Raw genomic sequence first — 14,252 nt, 5'->3', positions numbered from 1 at the left:
TGGAAGATCATACCCACATTCAAAACACAATGATGGCCATAACTATTTCAATTGCCCCTTTGATAAAACTTTATGAAGCTATTAATCATTCCATTCAAGACTGTCCCACATTAATTGCAATGGCACATAGGAAAATGACAGGCATGGAATACTTCATAAAGAATGTGGAAGAGAGACTAGACAAAGAGCCAGAAGCCTTCATCAACTGGCAAAACCGCCTATGCGACATGGCTAGAAGAGAAACTATTGATAAATCCACATTAATGGAGGCTGTAGTAGCAGATTGTAAGTGGATGAGTATCCGCTGGAAACATGAGAGGGGGAGAAAGGAAACGCTGCCAGTACCAAAGGACACAACCAAATGTTACACCACGCCCCAACATTTGGAGAATAGATTTGGCGAAGTAGTTCATATGATCGATGATCAAACACCAAAAAGGTTGGAAGTAATAAACACTGATGTAGCCCCTGGTGAGAGTATAACAACGCACACTGAAAATATAGAACCTGCACCAAGTAAGGACCCGGAAAGGGATGGAAGGAAATTAAACTCTAAGCTCTCTGGAAAAAGAGGGGAATGAAAGTAACAACCTCTCAATATTTCAAGTAGTTCAACCATCGAAAAGGCCAGGAAAGAATCTGATAAACAAGCCTCAGTCAGATCAAAAGGGGAAAAAAACATAAAGGGCTGCCCAAAAGAGAAAATCAAATGGATCCAGAGTATTCCTAAGAAATATAAGAACTGGAAATAATGCAAAGCCCCAAACATCCACAAAGAGAGATGATGATGCTGAAGGAAAAAGCCACTGTGCAGCAGATTGAAAAATCTAACAGTCTGAAAGACGGAGAGAATGACTCTGCCTCGGAGGCATTCCTCAGTGATCTGATAGATTTATTGGAAAGGAGCAATGATGACGAGGAATGGGATAACCTAATCTCTTCAGAGTGGGCAAAGATAGATCAGGTGAAGGGGACTGACTGTGGCGCCATCCAGAGAGCAGCCCAGGGACTGTAAGGAGAAGGAAAAAACACCTTAGTAATAAGGGAGCAATCTACCGGCCATAAGGAGATGGGAAAGACTAGTCGAAAATCTAGGAAACATTCAAACTTTAAAACGATAGAGGAAAAAAGAAGGAACATACTAACGATTAAAAGATCAAATTGTAATCAAGTGGAGAAGGAAAACAGCAAGGCAATTAAAACTGCAACAGAGATTGGACCATTGAAGAGCAATAAAAGGGACCGGAAAGAAAGGAAGACCAGTCTGGACGATAAAGAGAACAAAGTCCGACTAGAGAGAATCGTGACAGGACCTAAAACTCCCATTTTAAATCGCAGGAACGTAATGAAATTACTCCAACATGAACCAACGATGAAACATATCTCAACATATGATATTCAAGTAGTAGAGTTTGTAAATGAGAGAAGACTGGATTGGGTGACACTGCACCTGAAATCCTAACCAATTAAAGAAACACTATTGGAATCCAGAGACAAACTCCTAGCTTTAAGACACGACTTAAGCGATTATAAGGGAAATGATGGTCCATACAAACAGAACAGAAGCTCTGCGGACCGTAATAAAGAGGAGGAGCAGGAACTACTGGAAGGAAGGAGCTTGAAAGAAAAATTGAGCGGGCTAGAGCGGATTGCCCAAGAATGAGAAAGAAGACGGGTGAAAAAGATAAAAGGAATGCCGAGACAGAAAAGAAATCCCCAAAATCCAGACGGAATATTGAGGAAAAACACAAAAAAGGATTTCCCAGAACAACAGCAAAAAATACTAAGATTTACTATTGACAACTCAAAGAAACAAAAGAAAGAGATCAAATCTAAAGAATAGAAGGTGGAGAAAGAGGAAGATTGGATCTGGCTTGCAGGAGCACTCTCGACACCTAAAAACCAATAGACTGATGTAAAGGATAAGGCAGAGGATTTATACATCACATCATGGAAAACAAGAGTCTTTAAATCACTGTTTGCAGGAAAAGCAGGTTTGCTCATACAATGATATACACACCTACAGGAAACCTGTATTAGATCTAAACCAGTGTGCGAGGGGTATGAGATATACCTAAATCTGGCAGGGAAAGGTACTACAGGAAGACCTTTCTTTCTCCGGCCTCTTGACAATGATTATGGTGAACAGTGGGCGCTAAGATGGCTGAAAGAGACAGAGCTGCGAGATCTGACAATGTTAAATGGGCAAACAAAAGGAGATAGACATGGAGCAAGTACCTGGGGAAGAGGTCCAAGTCGATCATGCCTAGACTGCTGTTTTGTTTCTGAAAATATCTTATCCCTGGTCATGAAATTCGAAGTAAGGAGCCAAAATATAAGTGATCACGACCTCTTAGCTATCACGTTAAAAATACCCACCATAAGGAAATAAATAAATAGGATGGACCAGTGGAATTAACATGTGGTGGCACGTGGGTGTTGGAAACTTGAAGTCGCCGCCCCCCTGTCCCTTCGCACCTCGGTAGGACTTTCTCTCTGGCCGCTGTGTGAAGCTACAGCTGGAGGACTTGTCCACAGCGGGAGACTTCAGGCATCGCATCCACCGCCTCCTGCAGGGAAACATTCAACGCGTTTGACATCAAAGGACCGGTCCAAATAACCTCCATTAAAAACCAAGACCCGCAGACAAAGCAAAAAAAAAAGATCCTTTGCGTGCGTGACACGCCCCCTGCTTCCAGTCGCCCGCGAACTACAGCCTTGCATAAAACTCGGGTGCACCCGCGTGCGCACCCGTAAGTGCCCTGCAAGTGCTGTTGGGCTGGTTGTGCTTTGCTGTACTTGCTTCGTTTGGACACAAGACGCTGCTCCTGGTTAGGTGTCCATGCACAAGAGGAAGCTGTGCCTGCTAACCTGCAGCAAAACGGGCCACTAAACTACACGCTCCAGAATCCTTTGCATGCGTGACACGCCCCCTGCTTCCCGTCGCCCGCGGACCACAGCCTTGCAAAAAACTCGGGTGAATGCGCACCTGCACGCGCAACCAGAAGTGCCCTGCAAGTGCTGTTGGGCTGGTTGTGCTTTGCTGTACTTGCTTCGTTTGGACACGAGACGCTGCTCCTGGTTAGGTGTCCATGCACAAGAGGAAGCTGTGCCTGCTAACCTGAGGCGAAACGGGCCACTAAACTACACGCTCCAGAGTAATTATTTTATACTTCGACTCTCTCCAGTGTTTAAGGACATTACTCTGCTGACTCTTCTCAGTGTTTAAGGATATTACTCTGCTGACTCTGCTGACTGATAATTGTTATATAGTGCCTGTGTTGAAAAGCACCTAGTCTCCTGCTAATTTTAGTGCGTAATCTTTGGTGGGATACTTACGCATATTCACTTTGCTTTTCCCTGTAGATCCTTTGCGTGCGTGACACGCCCCCTGCTTCCCGTCGCCCGCGAACCACAGCCTTGCACAAAACCCGGGTGCATGCGCACCCACGCGTGCCCCTGGAAGTGGCCTGCAAGTGCTGTTGGTCTGTTTGGCAGTGCGGTGGATGCAAGGGGCCCTTGACTAGTCTACTGTGAGTAATATTGCTGCCTTGCTATAGCAATGTGGGTACACTGACTAACAATATGCTTGGAGTTGGATTATTGTAATTTTGGACTGATCATGCTATGTTTGCACTAGTGGTTAAAGGTAAACTGTGTTAGACAGCCGATTCAGGATCATTTACTTTAGTTTCCCTTTTACCTTCTGGAGCGAATAACATGTCACTACACTTACGCTCGCCTCAGAATGTTGAATGGGTTACGCAGTGGATGGAAACTTACAGATCCCCAAACCACACTGCTTCCTACTCCTTATAGTGATGACTTATCATCGCCTATTGAGGTTCTACCTATGTTACCAGTTGTTATGCTAACAGACGTGGGTGAGGTAATGGGTAGTACTTCAACTAGCCCACCATTAGATCTGAAATCAAGGATCTTAGAAGAAATGGGTATTACTCCTAAATTTAATGTGACGGCCATGATTCATTGTGCTAAGAGTGATACTGATGCTGTTCTGCCAAACATTAAATTTAAGCTGAAAGACTTGAATAATAGTAATGAAACTGGTACCTCGCAAATGGATTCGTCACACTCTAATGACAATGGTATGTATAGTATTACTAACATATCATATAAAGATGACCCTATCGATTGCTCAATGATGGGCCCCACAATTGAAGCGGAATTAGGTAAGCGTGTTCGACTCTCTCTTGGCCCATCCATGCCAGTAAATCAGAAAATGGTTGGGAGAGAAGACGTATTCATGATGAGCAATCATGCTCTAAAAAAGGTCAACACAGCATCTAAATTAAATCCTGTAGGCATAGGTGGTGAAAAGTCAAAAATGACATGGAAAACTGACCTTGATACAAATGAGACTCTTAGTAAACCTATGGTGAGCTCTCCAAATGTAGAAAGTGCCCAAACTGCACTTAATGATAGAATGATTATAGACATTCAAGAGTTTCAGTCCAGTTTGAATGATAGAGATGAGGAAGCTTCTTGTAATGAAGCTCGCTCAGAGAGCATTACTCTTGATGGTCCATCATTAAGCCCTGATTTTCCTGTACTTGCAAGAATTCTGGACCTGTTAGACAAGGGCCATGAGCGTTCTCATTATGAGATCGGAATTATGAGGGCAGCGATTGGCGAACTTACAAACAAAACCAATCGAAATGAAGGCCTTCTGTTCGTTCACTTCTGAAGCTGTGGATGCCCTTTCTGAAAGGCAAACCAAAAGGAAGGATATGGTTGATAGTGCCATCCAATTTGATGGTATTTTTGGTGTTCCTACGCAGAAAAAGCGTTCTTTTGTGAGCGTATTGACCCCTATAAAATACAAAATGGTCCACACACAGACTGATGAAAATGTTGATGAATTACTTAGAGTACTGACTTCTGTCCAACAAATTGAACGTCAGTTAGATAAATTAAAAATAGACACACGTCCAGCACAACCATTGCCTTTGGTCCCTACCCCCTTGGAGGAGTACAGTGGTAAGCCAGAAGGTCTGGATAGTCCTTCCCCATTGACTGACTTGATTGATCTCTCTGCGGAATTTATGGTCATGGGGCAACCGAAACTATTGGATCAAATAGAATGTGAGCCGATATCTCAACCCAAAGTAGTCTTAACCTGTAAAGAAAAAAGGCTCTCTGGGAGGGCTGTAAAAAGGAAAGCTAAAGCAAATGCCTTGGCTAAGAAACAGGCTAAGGCAGCGTTAACGACCCAATCGAACACAATGACTGCCATTTTTGAGAATGAGGTGGTTATTGACCTATCCCAGCTGGATGATGAATCCAGGGTGTTACTAGACCTTAATCCACCTCACAAAAACCAAAATCAAAAAACATTGAATAAAGCAGGGATAAAAAAGAATGTGAATGTGAACGCTATACAAAAAGGAAATAGGGGTAAGAAGGAATGTAAAACCACAACACCAACTAGCCCCGACTCTTCAGGCACCATGATGCCCCTCATCATGGTGCCTGAAGAGTCGGGGCTAGTTGGTGTTGTGGTTTTACATTCCTTCTTACCCCTATTTCCTGCAGATGTCTCTCTCCCAGTTCTATCCTATGAGTCACAAGCAAACAACATCTAATAAAGAAAAAATAAACGAAAATGAACTGATGGCTAGTAAATCAAAGCCAAGAGGTAGAGGGGTAGCTGATAAAGTGAACACTGGTCAGCCATGGATGATGGGGGTTTTGGGTAGGGATCTGTTTCGATTCAAAGAGACTGTTCATCCTGTGAAGGATCTGCCTGCCAACAATGGTGCTAGGACACCACCGATAAAGGTTGAGATACCAAAAGAAAAGGTTACTGAGATCCCTATGGGAATGGTTACACCAGCTGAAGCTGGAGCGACAAGTGGTATAAGTATTACACAAAAAGATGTAATCCATGATTTTGACATAAATCAAGACCAGCCTTTTATATTGGGATGGGAAAGTGATCCTAAAATGAATGCCAAACTAAATCTGAATCGATCTTCTCTGTTAAAAGCTTTCCATACAATTCCTTGTCTAAGAACACTATGTTCAGAAGATATTGATTGGGTAAGATTAGCTACCAATCACAACAAAAGGATGACATGTGGATTCTACTCCAGATTAATTATGAAATTGGTCTGGGAGCAGAAACAGAATTTTGAGTACGTCGGATTCACCCTATTCCTTATACATTCTGAATCAGAGGCCAAAACCTTCTTGGAAAAACCAATTGCACCCCCTATAATTGTAAATCAGAATATGGAGCATGTTCAGTTACCACATATCAACGAAGATTTTGTTAAGCAGATATTAGCCATGGCTGCTGCACTTTCAGGATATAATAACCCATCCACAGTGGTGCCCGTGACGACTTTGGTGGCGCCACCCTAGCTCTGTGCAGCATGAAGTACTGTTTGAATGTTTGTCGTGGAATAGCTGTGGGCTGGCCAATTTCAATCGATGGTGGGGCACTGTTGATGAAAATGCCCATCCTGCTGTTATCCTACTACAAGAAACTATGCATGTAACACACTTTACTGTGGAAGGATTCGAATGTCACTCTCAACCTGCCACTAGAGGGGAAAAGGGTAGAGCTTCGGGGGGGGTTAGCAATTCTTGTTAACAATGCCTGTAAACTTATCACGAAACTCATTTACAAGGATGCAACTGTAATAGCCATTGAAATAACCCCCAAACTATTATGTGATAATCCTTTATTCATTATGTGCATTTATTGGAATAGGAGCACAACTACGTTCAATTAAATCACTGATACTTTGGACACACTTTTAGAAGGTGCATTCACTCGACACGCCCAGGTTGGAGTTGTAGTGGGAGGCGATTTTAGTTCCTCCTGCTTCTTTCATAAACGGCAATCATTAACTTCTCCTAATACTGTATAGAACAGGACAAATGGGTGGACTTCTTCCTCAATTGGGATATTCAAGTAGTCCCCACTGGAGAGAAGGACTCCACTAATACATGGTCACGAGGAGGACTGTACTCGCACATTGACCACTTCTTAAATCCTCGATATTTAGTAATTCATCTGATACTATTGATATAAAGAAGTTGGGATTTAGCAACCATCATGCAATTTCTTTAAAATTGAAATAAGTTGGCTGGAGTTTCACTCCAAATCAGATTCTGAAACTGGTAGAAAATGATCGGGTAGGCCTATCGGTCAGATGGAACCCTTCAAGCTGCCATCAGCTAACATGTCTGATTAAAGTCGACCCAGAAATGAATATAATCTTGTCAACTTTCCATCTTGATTCGGTACGATTAGATTTAAAGGATAGTTCCGGGACTTTTTTTTTATTGTCCCTACGGTTCGGCCATGTGTTTTTAAGCATAAATCGGTAGATCGTAGAAAACTTTCCTATGGACCTTACCCGACTTTTCGTCCATTAACGCACTCGAAATCAGCCGCCATTTTCTGATAATCCTATCATTTCCCCGCATCGACCTGGCTCACCTGCTTTTGCGGCACTAAATCAAATCCCCCGCCCCTGAAACAGACTTTATCAAAACATTCATATTCCCCGCCTCTATCCGTGACGTGACTGTGCTGCGTAGGCAAACGCGCCCAGGCGTCTTCTACGCGACTCCACACAGAACCCGGAAACCAACACAGATCAGCTCACAACACAGCGCGCCACAATTCGGAATATGAAACTGTACTTTTAAATCAAACCGCAAGATTGTAAATTTGGTAAAGTACATTTATTGGACATCAAATGTTTAGAGAATATTCAGCGATTTGCATTTTTCTTTGCTCTCGATCCAAAATAGTTCGTCTTGAGTCAAGCGATGTTCGTGTGCAGTACACAGGGTGTTGGTTTACGATAAAATAAGCTCTTCGGTCGCACTGATAATCGCATGGCTGTTCCAACAACGAGGCACTAGGCCACCACACCGGTCTGTATGTTGCATCTAGCCGTTAGTACCGCGTAAGGGCATACTTGTACTTGGCGATCGTCCCATAAAATGGTCAGGGTGGTAACGTTGTTCACGCGGAGAAGCAACTGGCGGTTGTAGAAGCCATCCGCCGGTGTCTGGTACTCGTGACACATACAATAATGAAGGATGTACCTGTTTTAAAAACATAAAAAATGAAATTAGTCTCACCATCAGATCTTTATTAAAATTATTCATTTTATATATTAGGTCGGGAAATTATTTCATAGCTAGGACAGTGCAACTGGGTATTATACGTCAAGGGGGGGCTGTAGGATACTGAGACAGTCCCCCAGTGCAGGGGTTGACATGGAGGCAGTGCAGGTGGAGAGTGGAAGGGCCCAGGACCGAGGTCGCAGACAGTGGACCAGTTGTAGCAGGGGAGAGGGAGAGAGAAAGCAGAAGCAAAGAGGAAGGTTTTGAGGTGCTTCCGTAAAAGGAGATGGTTCTCCTCAAGATAGTGCGCGGTACAAAACAATATGCCACATAGAACGAACAAGTACAGTTTAACCCGTCTTTAAAGCTACTGTATAGTAATTAAATTGCGGTATAAACTCATCTAAAGAGTTACTTACATTATATTTGCATTTTCCATTGTGTCTGTGCGTAGGGCAGCCCCGAAATACCACTCCTTCTATGCCGACGTTATTTCTTCTAATGAACGAACATTAAATGGCTTTCGTTTCTGAAATTATATTCATTATCGTTTCTTACGTTATTGCCCCACACCCCCAAAAAGAAGTCTTTCGGGATGGTCCCGGCCTGTCAAGGTCAAATAACAATAGAACCTTATACTGAGTCGTGGGCCATTCCGGCACCCGAGCAAAAAATCAAAGCAGCTGACCTTCACTTTGAACGAGCACACATTCCTAGTTAGCTACATTCAGTGTAAGGCCATCTCACAGGACTTGAAATTTACACTCCATCTTTGCATTTTGTCTGCGTGCATTTGCAGCCCCAGAGAACCATAAATACGGAGACATTCTATATTTTTTGAAAAATGATTTATATTACTGTTTGGTTTAATTTAATGCGCAAATGAACAAGGTTGGATAGACACATTGCATGTACATTGAGCAATCACTTTTATTTACACAATACATAGTTACACATATTCAATGGGCCTGCAACATGAGGAGACTCCAGAGCAAAGTCACAGGTGACACCCGGGTGGTTCGCACAACTGCACGGTGAAGGGAGGGGCAACGGTGGAGAGACACATTGCATGTACACTGAGCAATCACTTTTATTTACACAATACATAGTTACACATATTCAATGGGCCTGCAACATGAGGAGACTCCAGAGCAAAGTCACAGGTGACACCCGGGTGGTTCGCACAACTGCACGGTGAAGGGAGGGGCAACGGTGGAGAGACACATTGCATGTACACTGAGAAATCACTTTTATTTACACATTACATAGATACACATATTCAATGGGCCTGCGACATGAGGAGACTCGAGAGAACAGACAATCAAATTACAATCATTTAAACCGTGATGTGTATTTCTCAATGAGCTCTTCTTTAGGTGGACATGGAACAGAGGCAATGTTGGGTGGCAATGCAGTTGTCCCCTGCACAGGTTCGTTCACAACTCCATGTATGTGCCTATCTAGGACATCAACAATAAGTCTCTCAATAAACTCATATTGCATATCCTGAAACACTGGTTTGATCACCCATTGTTTACTTCTTTTAGTGAAGGCCTTATTGTAGCGAAGCGTCCCTAAAGTTCCGGTCGTCCTACTTTGTTGACGGCCAACATTATGGTTATGTGCCAAGACCGCTAGAAGAGTCCGATTTATCATGCCCTCCATGCCAAAATGCAATCGTTTTGGCCTGTACTTTAGGCACATATTGTGGAACACCTCCAAATCTCCTGTGTGGCAGAATTCCGTGAGTCCCCTCAAATCTCTTGTTATAGTTTTATCAAATACAATCTTTTCAATGGCTTTGTGAGTGGGTGATGAAGGAATCAACCACTTCTTCTTCCGTGCCTCCTCTGTGGACAAATGGCCATGTTCACAATTGTGGAAATGTTGGTTTGTGTTCCAGCGGTGAACGTTGCTACAGTGTAGCATTACTGACCGCCATTTTTCCAGTAGAATTTACAACGACCCTCCACATGTTTTTGAGCTCCACCAAAGATGGTTGCTGATTGACTTGGACCACTGTGAAATACCTTGCATATCTTTTTTTTTACCTGCAGCCGACATTTTTTTATTGATTGTTTTTGCAAGATGCCAAACATCAAATTGGTGATTTATATTTTTGTACTCTTCTCTCATTGTCTTGGCAATTGAAACGTGTGTGTCCGTGGCTATCAGGTCGATCACCATTCCCCGCGATTGTAGTTCTTGCAATGATGCTACAAAGCCAACTTTCTCCATGGCCACTGAGGATGTACTTTGTGACACCTGCACGACCACCGAACTCACAATTTTCTTACTTTCCATGTCCTGAAAGTGGTAGGTGCAGTACTTGGCTGAAAATCCTGGGCTGTCGCACTGTCCATCACCGGCTTGCCTGAACCGTTTGCCCGCGAATGTACTATCAATAGACATTTTTTCCATTCTCCAAGCTTCGCTAATGGCTGGAAATAGATAATCGGTTTGGTATTTGTAGAACTGAGTTTTCGCAATGAAATGGATTCCCACAAACTGAAAGAAAGACTCTAACTTTTTAAAACTTGAACCACTAAAAAGTGCAGCCGCTGCACAAAGTAGATTGCCTGCTGGCAGTTGCCCCAGCATGGGTTGTGCAGACCATGAGAAAGGATGATATTTTGTACAGGTGGCATGTATTTTAAGGTTAGTGCCTCGAATTGCACGAGTCACATTAATCAATGGCTCCCCACATACTTCCCCACCAACCGAATGCCCACATTTCATCCGAATAATAATATCAATCAAACAACTATCGAATACAATGAATTTGGCCTCTTTCCTTATGCTGTCACTCTGCATCCCAGCTGGTTCGGCCTGTAACGTTGAGGACATGTCACTCACATGAAAGGTAGAATCTCTGATATCGTCTTCCGCTATGTTCAGTGATATTGATGGTGTTTCATTGTCGTCCACTTCATTCTCTTCCATTGCAACATCTGTTCCTTCTCCGGCGATGGGTGAATAAAACAATTTCTTCAACTTTCTCGCGGTCTTAGTTTTTGCGGGTGTGGATTCTGTGAATTGATCTCCGACTGCATCCGAACTACCAGGAGGACATTCACTATCAATGGCTGGATGTGGTATAGCTCCGTTGTCAATCACTTCATATTCTTCCCATTGGCACGATGCATCTCCAGTCTCAAGTCCCTGCCAAAAGGTTTGACAAGCAACATCTCTCGTTCGCTTCACTGTCTGTGTAGATCTAGTTCGTACACCCACTCGCAACTAGAGGACAGATTGGAAAAGGGATGTTCAGTTTAAACACAACTTACAGTATTGAACTATTAACAGTGAAAAACAACATAATATAGTGACCAGGACACTAACCTTCTTTTGCTTTCTTTTCTTTGAAGCTTTCTTGCCTCGAACTTCAACATCAGGACGCTGTTGCTCCGACTCGTGTGTGCATGTCTCCACTTCCTCTTGCGCTGCAACGACTATATTTTCATGATAAGCACATCCATCACGCACTGACGCTCCATCGACTCTCTGAAACATAGAACTTTCATTAGTATGTATAATAATATCGAAAACACAAAATGTACTTGGGGACCAATACCCACGTACATCTCAATAGCAAAACACGAATGAACGCTTTGTGTAGAACATTCAAACGACAATTATTCACGCATTGTTGATCTAGTTAGATGGAACTGTCAAGATCCATACCTCGGGCTCCTCATAGACTTCCATTGATGATATTATTGAAGATGATGCTTCAGTAACTCCCTGAAACACAGTAATTGCATTAGTATGGTTTTCTATTTTGTTAAAAAGAACATAAACTTTGTGCAGGCGTCAACGGCTCATCTAAATAGACCTGCACAAATGATCAGTTGTCTAAAATAAATAATGGATATGTAAATATGATTCGATTTGCTCGATCGTTGGTAGTGTCACCACCCAGAGATCTGCATCAACTACTAGGGGTGATGTTCTTGCAGAAGAAGCTCCGTCATCTCCCTGAAACATAGTACTTGCGTTAATAAAGAAGGAAGTATAGCGGATGTAATCACGTCATATGATTTCGCTTGATCGAACTGTCAGTATCCGTACCTCGAAATGCATAAGAACATCAAGGGACGATGTAACTGCGGTGCACACTTCTGCAAGCTGTTGCGCCGACCCGTAACTGCATGCTCCCCCTTCTTCTTGGACTAATGCTCCATCGACTCCCTGAAACATAGGACTTTCATTAGTAATGAACACAATATTGAAAAAAGAAGACACATAGGAAGGCGACGACAGAAGGACATATCAATGGCTAAAAACGAAAGAAACATTGTGTGTAACAATCACGCTACAAGAATGCAAGATCTGATGATCTCCATCGATGGAACTGTCCGGAAACGTACCTCGAGCATCTGAGTGACATCAACGGTTGTCGTCAATACGTTGGACTCCTCAGCATCCCCCTGAAAGACAGTACTTGCATTATTTTGGATAACAATAATTATAATTGAAAACAAAGACTAGAGGACGAGTACAAGGGTGTACCATTAGGTAAAATAATTACACGATCAATTAAAACTATTGATTTACATGCCTAAAAGAAGTCAGTGGCAGAATAGCCAAGTAAGATTACCCGATAGGCGCTTGAAGTGGCTGATGACTGCAATAACGACACGGATGGAGAATCTTCCGCCTTCATATTGAGTGGATACATAAATGGGGAAATTATTGTTAGCTAATGCTACACACTACCGCAAGGCCGAGAGATAAATACGTAAACTTGACTCACCAGTGGAGGGATGTGGACGAATAGAGTGGGAATAGCGGTTGAGAGCAATTTTCGCCTCGCTCGCGGTGTGTTCTTCTTTATTAGCATTGATGTGGAGTACATGTCTGAGCTAAAGTGCCTGCTGCAGATGCGGTATCGATCACCCCTCTTGTCGGCAAAGACTTCTAGGACTCTACTTTCAAGCTCAGACGGTGGATATCCGCAATATCGGACCCATTCTCTTATCTGATCTATTGTCTTAGGGAAAACATGCATTATAGTACCTTCAGATTTATTATGGGTCTTCGAAGGGCAACCGCCAATGGAACAGGCAGGCATTGTGGAAAGTTCTGAAAAGTAAAGATCAACAATTCTCTATGTAATACCAATGTGTTAAAAAATTAAATGACACATAAAAGGTTCAATGCAAGGTTCGTTTTGGTTCTTGGAACTATACACGTTATTCACATGCGGATAAGTATTTGAATAACTTTAAAAAAATAGAAAGATAATTTGACTAGACTCACAACATGTGACTAGTTCCTTGCATGTACTGTCTTGAACGAAAAGAAATTGGACGCAAAATGATTATGGTACATGGCCTTACCTTGACGAACAAACAGATGCAGGGATCAGAGTAGTTTCTTGTCGTAGAACAGGGAGCAGTTCACAGGTTGCAAACTGACGAGTTTCCTCGAAGTGGTCACGGAAGTTCACAGAGACGAAGAGCAGATAACCAGCACCTTCACGGGTTGACTAGCAAAGCGCAAAGAAGTTCTCATTAGAAATATGAAGTGGGTTATAAAGAATTCGAAACAGGGGTGTGTTTGTGAATGAATGACGTGTATATGTCGTGGCATTATGCGGTTTGCAGGGGGCCGCCCAGCGTGAGGGGGGATGCTTGGCAGGAGACACGGGGTCTGGAGGTAGACATGGGAACAACAACCCATGCTCTATAGACCACTTTGAAGTGTACATGGTCTTTGGCACCTCTTGGCCTTTATCGCTCCCTGACAGCTCCACTTGGCAGCACAAGTACCCCGGTGCGAACTGCCTTTGATAGGGCGGGGGATGGATTGGGATGGTGGTCGTGCAGACAAGACACAGGAAGACTCGTGAATGGAGACACACTTATGTGGATTGCAGGGGGCCGTCCAGCGTGAGGGGGGATGCTTGGCAGGAGACACGGGGTCTGGAGGTAGACATGGGAACAACAACCCATGCTCTATAGACCACTTTGAAGTGTACATGGTCTTTGGCACCTCTTGGCCTTTATCGCTCCCTGACAGCTCCACTTGGCAGCACAAGTACCCCGGTGCGAACTGCCTTTGATAGGGCGGGGGGTGGATTGGGGCGGTGGTCGTGCAGACAAGACACAGGAAGACTCGTGAATGGAGACACACTT

The 14,252-nt window shown here is 43.3% G+C and overlaps 1 protein-coding gene across 2 annotated transcripts in view; it reads left to right on the top strand.

The window, feature by feature from the left end:
• The window catches only part of JAKMIP1 (janus kinase and microtubule interacting protein 1), a 3,487,328-nt gene that overhangs the window by 280,541 nt on the left and 3,192,535 nt on the right, over positions 1-14,252 (top strand). The gene's annotated exons all lie outside the window — the stretch shown is intronic.

Source organism: Ambystoma mexicanum, chromosome 6q, assembly GCF_040938575.1.
Source record: "Ambystoma mexicanum isolate Mex_15411 chromosome 6q, UKY_AmexF1_1, whole genome shotgun sequence".
In the NCBI taxonomy this organism is placed as follows: domain Eukaryota; kingdom Metazoa; phylum Chordata; class Amphibia; order Caudata; family Ambystomatidae; genus Ambystoma; species Ambystoma mexicanum.
Note: the sequence above shows the minus strand (reverse complement) of the source record. Positions and strands in the feature narration are given on the sequence as shown.